The 13943-nt window shown below is 36.7% G+C and overlaps 1 long non-coding RNA gene across 1 annotated transcript; it reads right to left on the bottom strand.

The window, feature by feature from the left end:
• Nucleotides 1-10936: 10936 nt before the first annotated feature.
• Nucleotides 10937-13660, bottom strand: LOC122314738. Its single transcript, XR_006243866.1, has 2 exons — nucleotides 13513-13660; nucleotides 10937-11256 (listed from the first exon to the last, which is right to left on the bottom strand). It is a non-coding gene; the product is annotated as an uncharacterized LOC122314738 (long non-coding RNA).
• Between the last annotated feature and the right edge of the window lie 283 nt (nucleotides 13661-13943).

The following is a 13943-nucleotide window of genomic DNA, read 5'->3' as shown; positions in this document are numbered from 1 at the left end:
AGGGACTAGGTTTTCAGTTTTTACTTGAAAAATGGAAGGTAGGGTTTTATCCTTAGAGAGAAGAAGGAGCCCGAATAGCCTTAGCACTTTAAGTGTAGAAAACACAATTTTTAGAGAAGCTTAAGTTTCAATTTTCATTGGAGGAAAAACTAGGGTTTGAACTTTCAAGGAGTTTCGGCCCCTAGGGTTTTATTTTGAGAAAAAGATTTCAAAAGCACCCTACACTCACACTCATTCATAAATTTGGAACCTAAGGTTTTTTTGTATGAGTTTCTAATAAGACTATGCTATATTTTCAGCTTTTGCTACTTTAAATTGTTGGATTTTTGTAAGTATACACTCAACTTGCTCTTGGTTAATACTTGCATATATTTGTGTAGATCTTTTTAGTGTTATTGTTATTTTGACGTTATTATTGTTTGCTTGCTTGTATACTCTTACATGAACTTGGAATGATTAATGCAACTCGGTTTATGATGAAAAATGGTGATAAAATGTTATGCATGATTTGGTTTTGAGGAAAAAGATATTGAGGTTTTAAAGTTCTTGATGATTCAGTTTTACCATGCCTTGAATGATTTGGATTGTGTATAAATGCTATGATTTCATGTCTTGTTTTACTATATCATGAATTCTCAGTATTTTGGATGAAGTTTGAAGCATATTTAAGTGATGAACTTTCATGATTTTGAAAATGCATGTTTCGACCAAGGCTTGTTTTCATTGTTCCATATATGCAATTTAATATCTCATCTGTTTTCTGTTAACATGCCATGAATCAAATGTATTGTGCATGGTTATTTCATGCACGACATTTCATGTGTCATTTGTCAAGTATAAGAGCGTATTTCTTAAGTCTCATGTCACATGCATGAGACTTAAGAACAAAATGTGTTTTTGAAATAAAGTCATGATTTTTAAAAGAAAGGTTTTATCATGATCCGAAATGCTAGGATGGGGAAGTATCCTAGTGGAACTCCTCTATCCACTCTGGAGTGCTTAAGAATGGAGTGGTAACCCCTGGGTCGACAAAGAACTCTTGGCGTGCCTCGAATGGATATTTTTAAGACATATTCACCACAATGGTAGCACCTAATGTTAGTGGGTGCCATGATTAAGACAAGTAACTCAACGAAGTACTGTTGTGTTATTATGATATGAATATGTTTAAGACGTATTCACCATAGTGTACAAACTATTGATGGTGCGGTAACTAGTAGGAGCATGTGGTACATAGGGGAGCCGTGCTGTGTCCACAAGAATGGGGCCATGTGCCTATATGATGTGCTCTAGATCACATGATGTGAATCATGGGTCAGGCCAAGAAATTTTAGGATGGGTTGCAGCCCAGTATTCTGAATCAAGTGGCCCACTTATGGATAGAGAAGTTCCAAGAATTAGTCAATGTGGCATCAATAGCGAAAGTGGAACAACAAAGAGTGATTATGCAAGCTCAAGCTGATAGAAAGAGGGGATACCCTTACTCGCCAGGAGGTAGTGTGGGAAAGTAGAAGGCCCCTGTAACCTTGAATAAATGAAAGGGTGTAGTAACTGGAAGAACGGCACCTGTTACTTCACCGTTATGTTGACGATGTGGGAAGTAGCATAGTGGAGAATGTAGCTTGGCCTCAGAAGCATGTTTCAGATGCAGCCAAACTGGTCATATGATTTAGGATTGTTTGCAGAATACACGTAGAGGGACGTCAATGCCAAGCAATAAAGTGAAGGCCCTAGCAAAAGCTAAGGTTTATGCAATTATGCCTGGAGAAGTAGACTTGGAAGTCAACAAAATGGCAGAAGTAGGAGTAATTACCAATAATATTTTTGACCTTGCTTTTACTTGAATAAAACTGTGTTTGGAGATTGTTGAGTAATCATAGTTACCTTATTAGGTAAGATTAGATTGAAGCAGCATTCAGTATGTGCTCTATTTGATTCTGAAGCATCAACATCATTTATCTCTAGTAATTGTGTACGACAATGTGAGCTCGAGACGAAGCTAATGCCCAGTAAAGTGTTAGTCGCTATTCCAAACATTGGTATTGTTCTTTAAAAAGAATGATGGAACTCTAAGGATGTGTATTGATTATAGATATTTGAACAAAGTAACTATTAAGAATAGGTACCCGTTGCCAAGAATAGATGATCTGTTAGATCAATTGCAAGGAGCTACAGTTTTCTCTAAGATTGATCTACATCCAAGGTATTATCAGCTTAGAATTAGGGAGAAAGATGTGTCTATGACTACTTTCCGAACTGAGTTCCTAATTATGCCTTTTGGACTAACTAATGCTTCAGTAGCATTTATGGATTTGATAAATCGAATTTTTCGGCAGTATCTAGATAGTTTCATAGTAGTATTCATAGATGATATATTGATCTACTCACGAAGTGATGAAGAACATGAGGAACATTTTAGGATAGAGTTGGAGATTCTGAAGGAACATCAACTTTATGCCACGCTTAGTAAATGTGAGTTTTGGCTTCGAGAAGTAAGATTTTTTGGGACATGTCATTTCTAGTGCAAAAGTAGCTATAAACCCTGCTAAGATAGAAGCGGTGACAAAGTAGCAAAGGCCAATGAATGCTCATGAGATACATAGTTTTCTTGGATTGGCAGGATACTCTAGGTGGTTTGTGGAAGGTTTTTCCAAGCTTTCTAGTCCTCTAACAGTGCTTTGAATCACACGATGTCAATTATGTGATATGATATGATATGATATGATACGCTTTGGATCATACGATTAAGCAATATAAGAATAAGGACAAAAGTATATTTTCTAAAAAGTCAAAGAATTCTATTAGATGTTTTTAAAAAAAGGTCAAGTTCACAATTCAAGTTTTCAGTCACATAATGTGTCAAGTACATGTCCACGCATGCATTGCATGATATACCTCTTGTATGCTTATGATTAACTTTTGTATGTTGTGTTATTACTTACTGATATTCTTGAAATCTCACTATTGCTTTTGTACCACTATCATTCCTTTCTCAGAATGGTAGAAGTTGTTACAGGGGTAGAAGATAAAGACAATGACCAAGAGGAAGAGGACGGCACCCCCTCCTCTAGAGAGGATTGTGCATAAGATGAACGTTAGTAGACCCGAGCCTACAATTTTGGAGCACTTGGAGGCCATCAATCAGGAAATCTCTAAGATCCTCCAGTTTATTGAAGAGTTTCGATGCCTCAATAATAGAGATAAGGAACAGGACTTAGAGAAGCAGGTAAAGGATGAACTACTTTGAGAGAGAGAGAGAGAGAGAGAGAGAGAGAGAGAGAGAGAGAGAGACTTTTGGTCCTGTGTTTTGGGAATCTACTACTCTGATTATGTTTTGAGACTATCTTATTATGAATGATGGTATTTTGGGACAAGTTTGGGGATTAAAGTTCTTTTTGTACCATGTGTTTTTCAATTTCCTACTGCATTGCTTAGATTTCTCATTACCTTTTTATTATTTTCCACTAAACATTTATTGCATACTGTTAAAATATCTAGGAGCATGCATATTATCTATCATATACGATAGATACGTAACCTTTTTTTACATGTCCCGGCATCTCAATCACCGCCAAATCCCAAGTGGGGGCTGGGGGTGCCACACAGTGTTTGGATAACCAGTCCATTCCAAGTATAATATTGAATCCTAATAGGTCGAAGATGATCAAGTCGGCTTCCATCAATTTGCCTCCTAGGCTAAATGGGTAATTTTTCAACATGCGGGTACAGGTGATCATGCTTCCATATGGAATTGACACTACTATAGCTTGAGGTAACATATGAGTTGGCAGGTTACACATGCGTGCAAACACTGTGAACACAAAAGGCCTTGTAGCACCGGAGTCAAACAGAGCGCAACCCTATATTCATATAATGCGATTTTACCTAAGGTGTAATCAACTACTAAGTAAGCAACTATTTTATAAAAGCTAATTTCTAGAGAGGGGTACTTAAAGAAAAATACCAGTGATGACTCCCATCTCTTCATCTTCAGGAATCTCCTCACTTATCTCTCTAGGGTGATATCATACACATGAGCTTGGACAGGCAGCCTTTGATTGGGCCAATTGTTAGGAGCCTTTCTTACACCCTGTGCATTCTGAGGGCACTCCTGAATCATGTGTCCTGACTGACTACATCGAAAACATAGTCCTAATCCTACCCGACTACATAACTCCAAATCTAGAGTTGTAGGCATCCTTGGAACTTCTAGACCTGCATCTTTTCAATGGTGGTTAGATGCAAAGTGAACCTTCCAAGCACCATGAATTTTGCCGCATATTACTCGACTAGAGAATGCCTTGTACCAAAGTGGCAAACTCTTGAGCCTTCTGGGTCTTCATTGATTCAGGGAAGAATTGGTTGTCAAATTCCTCCTTCAATCTATCCCAAGTTAAAGCAACGATATTGCCTACTTCCCTTATTAGCAGTTGCCTTTTGGTATCCCACTAGATACCAGCTTCTCCTTGTAGCAGATACTCTACATATTGTACTTTCTACTCTTCCATATAACTGCTGATCATGAAGGTCCTGTTGAGATCTAGTAGCCACTTGTTGGCCTTCAAGGGTCCTTTGGTCCCCATGAAACTACGGTATCTGTATATTAGAAACTTCTCGTACGACCAACCTCAGCTTTCTTGCATTTTAACCTACGACCATTGTTGGTTTTGCCTCAAGATCATCTTCTATTGCTACTTCATTGTTTTCATCATCTGACAAATTACCTTCACCAAGTCACTCCTGGTCTTAACAAGCATTGGACCCTTCAAGGTTTCATTCCCTTATTTGAGGTGCCATTCTACTTCAGTCTTCAAATCCTATGAGGCACGTGTATCATACCCAGTTCCTGCTATAAGATTCAAGCCTATACAGTCTAAAGATTAAAACTTATACTCTGGCATATTATTCCTAAGGACATGTTGGTTTACCCAAAGATGTAATATAATAGCTCTGATAGCATCCTGTGATGCCCCCAACCTCCGCTTGTAATGGAACGTAGACAAAGAACATTGGGACATGTAACACAAGGTTACATACCCCCATACATGATAGTTAACATGGAATGCATCCTATAAGTGCATCTAGCAGAATGCAATATTCGCAATGGTGTAAATGCGACTAAATAAAACTTATGCCAGAATAACTAAAACATCCCAATGTCATCCATCATAAGTTCAAATCACACGGTAGTGTAATCTTAGTGCAATTATTCATGATAAGAAGTCTACATAGCTAAATCAACTGCTTCATAAGTTCTAATGCATGGAGGGTTAGGGCTATAAACACCAAGATGAGGTCCAATCTTTTGTCGAGATTTGGCTCCTCTTCAATCTCTTGGATGCATTGGTCCATCTAGTCTATCCTCATCGGGTCTTAACACAACTTCTATCATTCAAGTGGAATGATAATGGGTCCATAAGGGGTGAGATTTACTTGAAATCTCAGTAAGTTAGACAATAGACATACAAAGATAAATTATGCACGATGCATGATAAATATGAAATGCATGCGGTGCAAAACAATTAGTGTGTTTCTCCCATCCAAATTCCTCAACATTTTCAGAAAAAATAAGATACACATTTTCTTTCATAAAACATTTTCACTTCAATAGACCAAAGCAGAGTTTCATCATAACATTTAATCATTATTAGCAATTCATACTTAATCATAACATTAACAACATAATATATGTATCGTCACAGTTCCCTCTATGCGTTGTGAGTACATACTGGTGACTATAGTACAACTCACGTTGAAACTACATTGCCTGCAGACTGATTCTCAATACATTGGTAACATAACTTAACAACATAACATGTATATCCACCAGTCTTAGGTGTCATAACATTTGACTTTGCTCCAGTGTGCTTTAAAAAGAATTCGTTAGGGACATGGGATACAATATGGGTTTGAGGAAACCAATGGTATGGTGTATGTGGGCTGAATAAAAGTGTGAAAAATGCAAGACAAGTTTTTGGGCCTTGTTGAGTTGATGGAAGGCCTTGGATCCAGATATTAAGAGATTTTGATTGGTCTCAAGATCCACAAAGATGGGACTTGAAAAACTTGCCTTATTCTAAATAGGCCATAGGTCAAACCTAACAATAAATCAGGGCACAAATGGCCTTATGCCCTCCACACACTTGGGCCAAACCATTCTAATGCTAACCTACAAGAGTTAAACTTTTATAAGGCTTGGTTTAAGGCTTCTAAGTCTTTGCCCACAACATTCTAAAGGTTTAAGGGCCTTAAGTGAAGCACTAATGGCCTTTCTTACTAAACCGCTCAATTGTAACCCTCAAGCTTAACCATTAATGACACTAAGTGCCATAGTCTAATGGGTAAAACAAGTATACTTCTTATGCTAAATATATATATATATATATAAAGTCCAAAATTATAAGCTTATTCTGTGGGTGATTAAAGGTTAGTCCTAACGGGTAATTAGACGGGGTGTTACATCTAAGAGGAATATTTAGGATTTTATGGGGATAAAACTATTTTCATTTTCTGGAATATTTAGAAGTGCTAACACCTTTTGTGTTTTATGAGGAACTTCAGAGTCAAGTTTTGATAAAATATTTGCACCTTGAGATTTGTAACACCCGAGACCAGTTTTAAAAAAATGGATTTAAATGTGCAAAACACCGATTTGAGAACGTGAGCCCCACCTGATTAGTCTCTCCCTCACGTTCTCCTAAAATATAATGTGGCCGAGCACTAGCTGAGAACCATCACATACCCAATCACCGAGAGCAGCCTTCATGCCATGAGCCCCACTGCCGAACCCCATGTCGCAGACCAGTTTTCATCCACTAAAAATGAAACATAAAACCTCCTTCCATAGTACCCCACATGTTGGAAACATCACATGGCAAGCTTTCACCTTCTTCCTCTAGATCTGACTACACTGTATACACCACCATCTCTGTCTGCACGTCTCATCCCCACGTTCACTAGCAACCGCTCAGTCTCCTTAGCACCTACTACCATCAACAAAAATATGAGCAACTCATGGCAACCACAACCACGTTAACAACTTGTAGCCTCCTCTACTAGCCCCAATTTTGCATTCATAAGAACAGAGCATCCCAAAGCCATCCAAAGCCCACAGGAAACAGTAGGCCAACGGTGCCTTTACACCACCCCAAACAACCATGCTCAACCAATCCGCCACCCATGAGCCATAAACTAGCCCCGACATCACCACCTGCACAAAGAGTACCGTCGGGCACCTCTCAGCCAGCCCTCACTCTCCATCCCTATCCCTGTTCTCTCTCTCTCTGATCAACCACCTAGTGCCACCCTCATCTCCATTGCTTTACAGCTGTCTTCAAGGTAAGGCGCCCTCGCACTACCTTAGTCATATGACTGTATATCCCTACGAACAAAACAAAACAAAACATAGGTTATAACGTTTTCGTAGCCTTACATAAATATGGTAGAAAGAATTGTTTTTGGTGATAATGACAATTTTGACCTTAATTTTTAAAACATGATGCTTTAAGGATTTGTTTCTGTGATCGTGTTTCTACTTGGACATTTTTTTTTTTTTTTTGTTATCCTTTCTAGTGTATTAGGTTAAGTTATTTGGAAGTAAAATGTTTTTGGGTTGAGTTCGAGTTAAAATTATTTTGGGTCGAATAATATTTTATTTGTATTTTTAAATGACTTTTCATTCTTTTTAAATGGGTTGGATCTTGATTTCTCTAATAGATTGATGTTTGAGTTGGAATTAGGTTTAGTATTTTAAGTGTATAATTAATGGTTTTGGAAAGTGCACTCTAAATACCCTATTATTGGATTAAAATGCTAAAACGTGAATAGAAATCATAGAAATTAATGTGTATTCTTGAATTGAGTTTCATTTACATTGGGATACTCCTAACAATTTTTTATGTTTAATTTCAGAGTTTATAAAAGAGCAAGTCAAAGCCTAGTCAAAGTCAAAGGAGGAGCTTCATGGGGTTTGAGAGCAATTTGGATCAAGAAAAAAAAATTACAAAAGAAAACTGCAAGAAGTCTAAATCCAAAATTTGTTAGGAGACAATCTGGATATATTTTTGTATTTTAATCGTAATTTTTTACTCATATATTGGATTGATGCAATTCTTGATGCATTAGAAAGATATCATAAAAGGTTATAAATTTGTATCTAATAAAGATTTCCAAATTCAAATTTCTGAAGCACGTACGTAGCCGCCAAGATGAGTCCTAAAATTTAGGTGATTTTTTTATGCGGAAATTATGAAGACATTCCAGTTTTTTTCCTACCCTATATAAGCATATCATTAGCATGAAATAGAGGGGGAGGAGACGCACAAGAGGCAGATTTGAAGAGAGGAGAAAATCACTTCCATGGCTGTCGTTCACTTCAATTTTCTCTTGAGATTTTTGTTGTCCATTAAATTTATAGATAACTAAATTCTCAAGTAGGGTTAGGGATGATCTTGCACATCAGATGTATTTTTAATTTATTCTTAATTTATGTATTTGATTTTCAATTATTAAAATTCTTTTGTTTTACATTCTCAATTCATTGTTGATGTTTTCTTCTCCGAATAATTATGAAATTTATTCTATTTATGGATTCAATCATGCGTTTTCTTTCGAATAGATTAGTTCTTTGATTATGTTTGGATAAATTATTTATCAATATTGATTTAGTTCTTTGCTGCAATATTGCTCCCTGAGTATATTGTCATCGTTAGATTTTCTCAATAGGGATACTAATTTACATATTTTAAAAGTAGTGAATCATTTTACAAAGAGTTACATTTGATTTAATTTTGGTTTATAAATCTATACCTTCCAATTGGGAATTTCAGGAATTGAGTTCCTAATTGAGTTATCCAATAAATTAAGAATAATTAAACTATTGGATTTGTGCAAAGGATTCCCGACGCTTTACTGTTTATTAAAGTTGAGTAATTTTCAGTTAATCACACCCTAAACTTGTGCTACAACTACCGCGTTATTCTTTGGGCGTAATCAGATGTTATTTTAGGAATTTTGAGAATTGAGGAATTAAAATAGGTTATTTTAGCATCTTAGGCTTAAATTTTGAAATACGCGAATGTTTTATAGCTGACGATTAATATTTGCTCGGCAGTGTTAAGGAAATTTTTGAAAGGCTAAGAAGTCTAGGTAAGCGGGGTTCCTGTGCTAGACTTTGCATTAAAAGAAAATAAAATGAGGTTGACTTTTAAAATATATTTTTACTCTTACAATAAATGAGTAAAAATATATTTAAATCTAAAATAGAGTTTGGAAAATACTTACAGTGCTATAAGGTATTTTTCGAAGGATTATGACGTTGCAAACGGCGGAGAAAAAGCAACGTAACAGTGTAAAATACACTGTGGCCGTGGGTTGTAAAATACCCATTTTCGAACGGGGACAAACCAAGACTTGAAATTGATAGGGAATGGCCTAGAGGGGCTTATGAAGCTATTGGAAGTGAGAGTTGGCCATGGGTGGCGGCGCACTGCGGCAGATCGGTCGCTTGAAGCTAATTTCGGCTTTGGAGAGTGAGGGAGAGTGAGGGCTACACAACTCTGTTGGCCATGAAATTTCTTAGGGAATGTCATGGTGATGAGAGGAACAAGATGGTGGTGATGAAACACCATGGGTGGTTGTGTACGGCTACGTACGGTGGTGCAACTGAAACTCTAGCTATGGAGACCCATTGGAGAAAAAGAGAGAGTTAGGGGAAAAGAAGGAGATGGGGAGGAATCCCTTGATGTGGTGAATCCATTGGTGGTGCTTGGTGGCTGATTTGGCCATGTATGGTGGCTCAAAGAGAAGAAAAAGGCTTGAAGACCCATTTGTTTGGAGGAGAAAAGAGAGAAATTGGGTGGCCGGTGTAGCACACCATCGGTGTAGTAGGGCTCGCCGATGTGGGAGGGACATGCCGGAGGGGGAGGTAGGTCACGGCAGCTGGAGGTGGCACCGGCTGGGAGCTTGGACCGAACGGAGAGAGGGAGAGAAGACATGCGGCGTGCCTAGGAAGGAGAGGAAAAAGAAGAAGAAACACAAAAGAAGGAAAAGAAGGAAAAGAGAAAGAAAAAGGGAAAAAGGAAAAAGAAAAAAGAGAAAAGAAAAGATGGAGAAAGGAAATGAGGTCCAATCCTCACCTCCGGAGTCCAAAAACTGATCCGACGAAAACAGTTTTAAAAACTATAAAACGACTAAAATAAATTAAACACCACATCAGACTAAAATATAATAAATAACTAATAAAAACAATAACATTAAGAAAGCTCCACAAAACAAATATTACAACTAAATAAATCCAATTAAAATACAATAATTTAAAATAAAAGAACTAATATTTTAATTAAATTAAAATACTCCTTCAGTGAAAATACACGTAAAAACAGGATGTCACAGATTTTGTAGTATTCAGACAACTTTATATTTTGGAGACTGTAAATATCTTTATAAAATATGAGTTTTAAGTTACAGAAAGTAACTCTCCGACCCCTATGGGATTGGAGCGTTACGAGATTAGTATGATTATTTAGGATTTATAGTGCAAAGCTTATTGTACATTTTTTTTTTTTTTTGGAGTAAATAGTAGCCTCATTGTTAGCACATAGATCAGTGTTTTCAAAATCAAAGTGTGGGATGTCCAAATTAGGTTAAAGAAGTATTTTTGGACACTTGGTAAGATCTTAATCACACTTGGTGAATAGTATTGGAGACTTGGCACTGAGAGGAACCATGATGAAAAATGTGAAGGAAATCAAGCCTTTTGATCTTAGCCACTTAAGCAAAACCCTATTCGATCCAACCATCTAATTTGAGCCAAACCAAAAGGGGTTTTAGCCCTAGAGAAACCCTAAATACTTGGAATCAAATTGAAATCCCAAAAACTTGGAGAAAATAGAAAGCCTACATGGTTCCCCCAAACCTTAATTGAACTTGATTTTAGTTTAGTGTTTAATAATTTGATTAAATCACTTCTACATACTAGTAACCACTCATATTCATTATTACATCCGTTTTTATTCTTTTAAACCTTGGTAATTTTATTGGGCCTAGAAAAATTAGATTTGGGCTTGATAGCAACCCAAACCCCATTGAAACCCAAAATGGAAGCCCATTAAGGCCCAAGAAAATCAAGCAACCAAGGCAAGGATTGTGGATGAAATTTCCCCCTGCCCTGGCAGTCTGATCACTATCCAAAATAGCCCCTAATAGTGCTTGATGGGAAGACCAAGAGCCACTTCACCCCGCCCTCTCACACGACAGCTGCTGGCAAAAAACCATAGGAAATCTTAGTAATCTCAGTAAGTAAACAAATAACATACAATATATAACATAGACATATAAAGGCAAACCATGAGATCAATGCATGGACATGTACTTGACACAAAAACTTGGCTTATGCAATTTGAATTTTTCATAAACATGTAATGGAGATCATTTGACTTTTCAATAAACATCTTTTCCATCTTTGCACATTGAACATTATACATGTAACATATCTTTGAGCTCATTGCCTTGTTCATTTCTTGTAACATATAGTTGAATACCTTACAACTCCCCTATGCACCGTTGGTTCCCTACTAGTTACAACATCATCCAATGGCTCACTTGATCGTGGTGACTAAGTCATAATCTTTAACTTATGTGGCAGTTCTCATCTTTTAGCTTCACCGCATATACAATATGATATGGTAGTTCGCATATTTCATATTCACCGTATTTTCAATGTGTTGCACTCACTAGCTTTAGACGCTACCCTGCTGTGGTATCCTTTCCACAATAATCCATTTGAGTTCCTCTCATGGTTCTTTGTCGACCCAGGGGTAACAACTCCATTTTAAACACTCCAAGTTAGATAGAGGAGTTCACTAGGACATTCTCCCATCTTAGCATTTGGGGTTGTGATAAAATATGTACAAACTCTTTTCTTTGCAAACAATTGGCAACCCAAATGCATGTAACATGAGACTTGTAACACTTTCCTTTTCATTGACCATGTGAATGTCATGAGTCATGTAATCATGTAATCATACTTTCAACATCTTAGGTTACGGCTTGAAAATATTAGAACATTCGAATACTCAGTTCATAACTTAGGCAAAACACTCAACACATATACCAAAATGGAAGAACCAAGTTTAAAACCGAGCAGAGGCATATAGGCATGGTCAAATTATTGAGACTTATAAAACATGTTATAACCAACAACTTGAAGTAGGCAAATCCGAGAACATCATAAACAAGTAAGCATGGGATGATCATTATGTAAATCCGATTACAATCAAGAGATTATCATCAAACAACGAGTATATATGAAAGCAACAAGAAATGCAACGTTCACACAACATATACAAATATTATCCAAAGTAGGTTAAGAGTCTACTTACAAACTTTGCCTTGCTTACAAAGTGTATAATCTTCATGGGCCGAAATAAAAAAGCGTACTAACATTAGAGAGATCCTCAATTCAAACATAAATTTATAAAACTCTAAACGTATAAAATCTAGCAAGAGTTTCATTTTAACCCCTTGACTCTAAAACATTGAATGTTAAGTTCTAAACCTTCAACATCACCATCAAATACCAAATTTCTCCAAGCTTAACAACTTTGTGTAGTTTCCATTCTAGACCCATTTCCAACCTCAAAATATGTTTCCTTAGTCATCGTACCATAGAAAATACCTCATTAGAGGAAACCTAAAATCATTCACTGCACTTGGTCTAATGTCATACTTGAAATCACCTTACTCGAAATTAAGTACTCGATCTAACTCTAGCACAGAACTCCAAATTGTGTTCATCCTTTTGATTCATGTGGTATATGACCAAATCTAAGAGAAAACACTATCCAACACATGTTCAGTCATCAAACCTTAAAAACCGGGACTTTATTTAAGGTATCATGCTTCCTTTGCACTTGTGATTCTTAAAACATCAAAGCATCTAAATTTTTTGTAAAATTCATCATGATCAAGATCACTTCTTAGGATATTGAGTCCACATAAACAGACATACCTTTAGAGAGAAAAACCAAGACATACATTTTGATAGTTTTGAACATATGATACTCTTATATCTTGATTTCCTCATAGATCATAAGCAAGCCAATCATTTCCAAGCCTATTCTAAGTCCTTACGTATCCATAAAATCCAATCATTAGGAGATCAACCTCAAATCAATATTCAATCATCAAGATACTAACCATGACATGTACTATTGACTCTAGATGGCATTATAAACCCTAATACATTGAATTTCATGCAAGATCCTTTCATCCAACCAACAACTTCATTCCAAGCTTATACAAGATTTGTATACACGAGGGAAGTCATAAAAACCTAACTTTTGTCAAGCTTGAACTCGGCTAACAACACCAAAATGCATTGTTGTCCCCCGAAACTCATAGCCATCAGAGACATCATAAACCGACTTCTTACTTTTAGAAAAGCTTCCACGAGAACACTAACAACACCCTTTAACATCTAATCAAAAAAATATATAGAGGAAGGTTGCTCACCAAGTCAAAAATCTTGAAGAAGATGCTCGATTTGCACTGTTCTAACCAACAGCGCTTGGTTTTACCGATTGTTGTGTGTTATGCTTTTGATTTGAATGTGATGCTACCAAATCTTTGGGTGTGTGCTTGAATAGAGAGGAAAAGAATAGAAAAGTGAGTGGTTTTTGTGTAAACCCTCAAATTAGAAGATAAATGGGCGTTTTCATACTAAAAATAACTCAAAACTCTCTTCTTCTTGCTACAGCTTTATTGCTAAGTGGATGACCTTAGATTTTGACTATTGCGTGTTGGACAAGTGGTGAGTGGCAGGTCTTTAGCTGGTGCATGTTGACAAGTGGCACTTAGCTGATGATTATTGGACAAGTGACACCTAGTTGATTCATGTGGGACAAGTGGCACACTAGTTGATACATATGGGACAAGTGGTGCAC

Source organism: Carya illinoinensis, chromosome 7, assembly GCF_018687715.1.
Source record: "Carya illinoinensis cultivar Pawnee chromosome 7, C.illinoinensisPawnee_v1, whole genome shotgun sequence".
Classification (NCBI taxonomy): Eukaryota; Viridiplantae; Streptophyta; class Magnoliopsida; order Fagales; family Juglandaceae; genus Carya; species Carya illinoinensis.
This window is presented reverse-complemented; position numbering and strand designations above follow the sequence as displayed.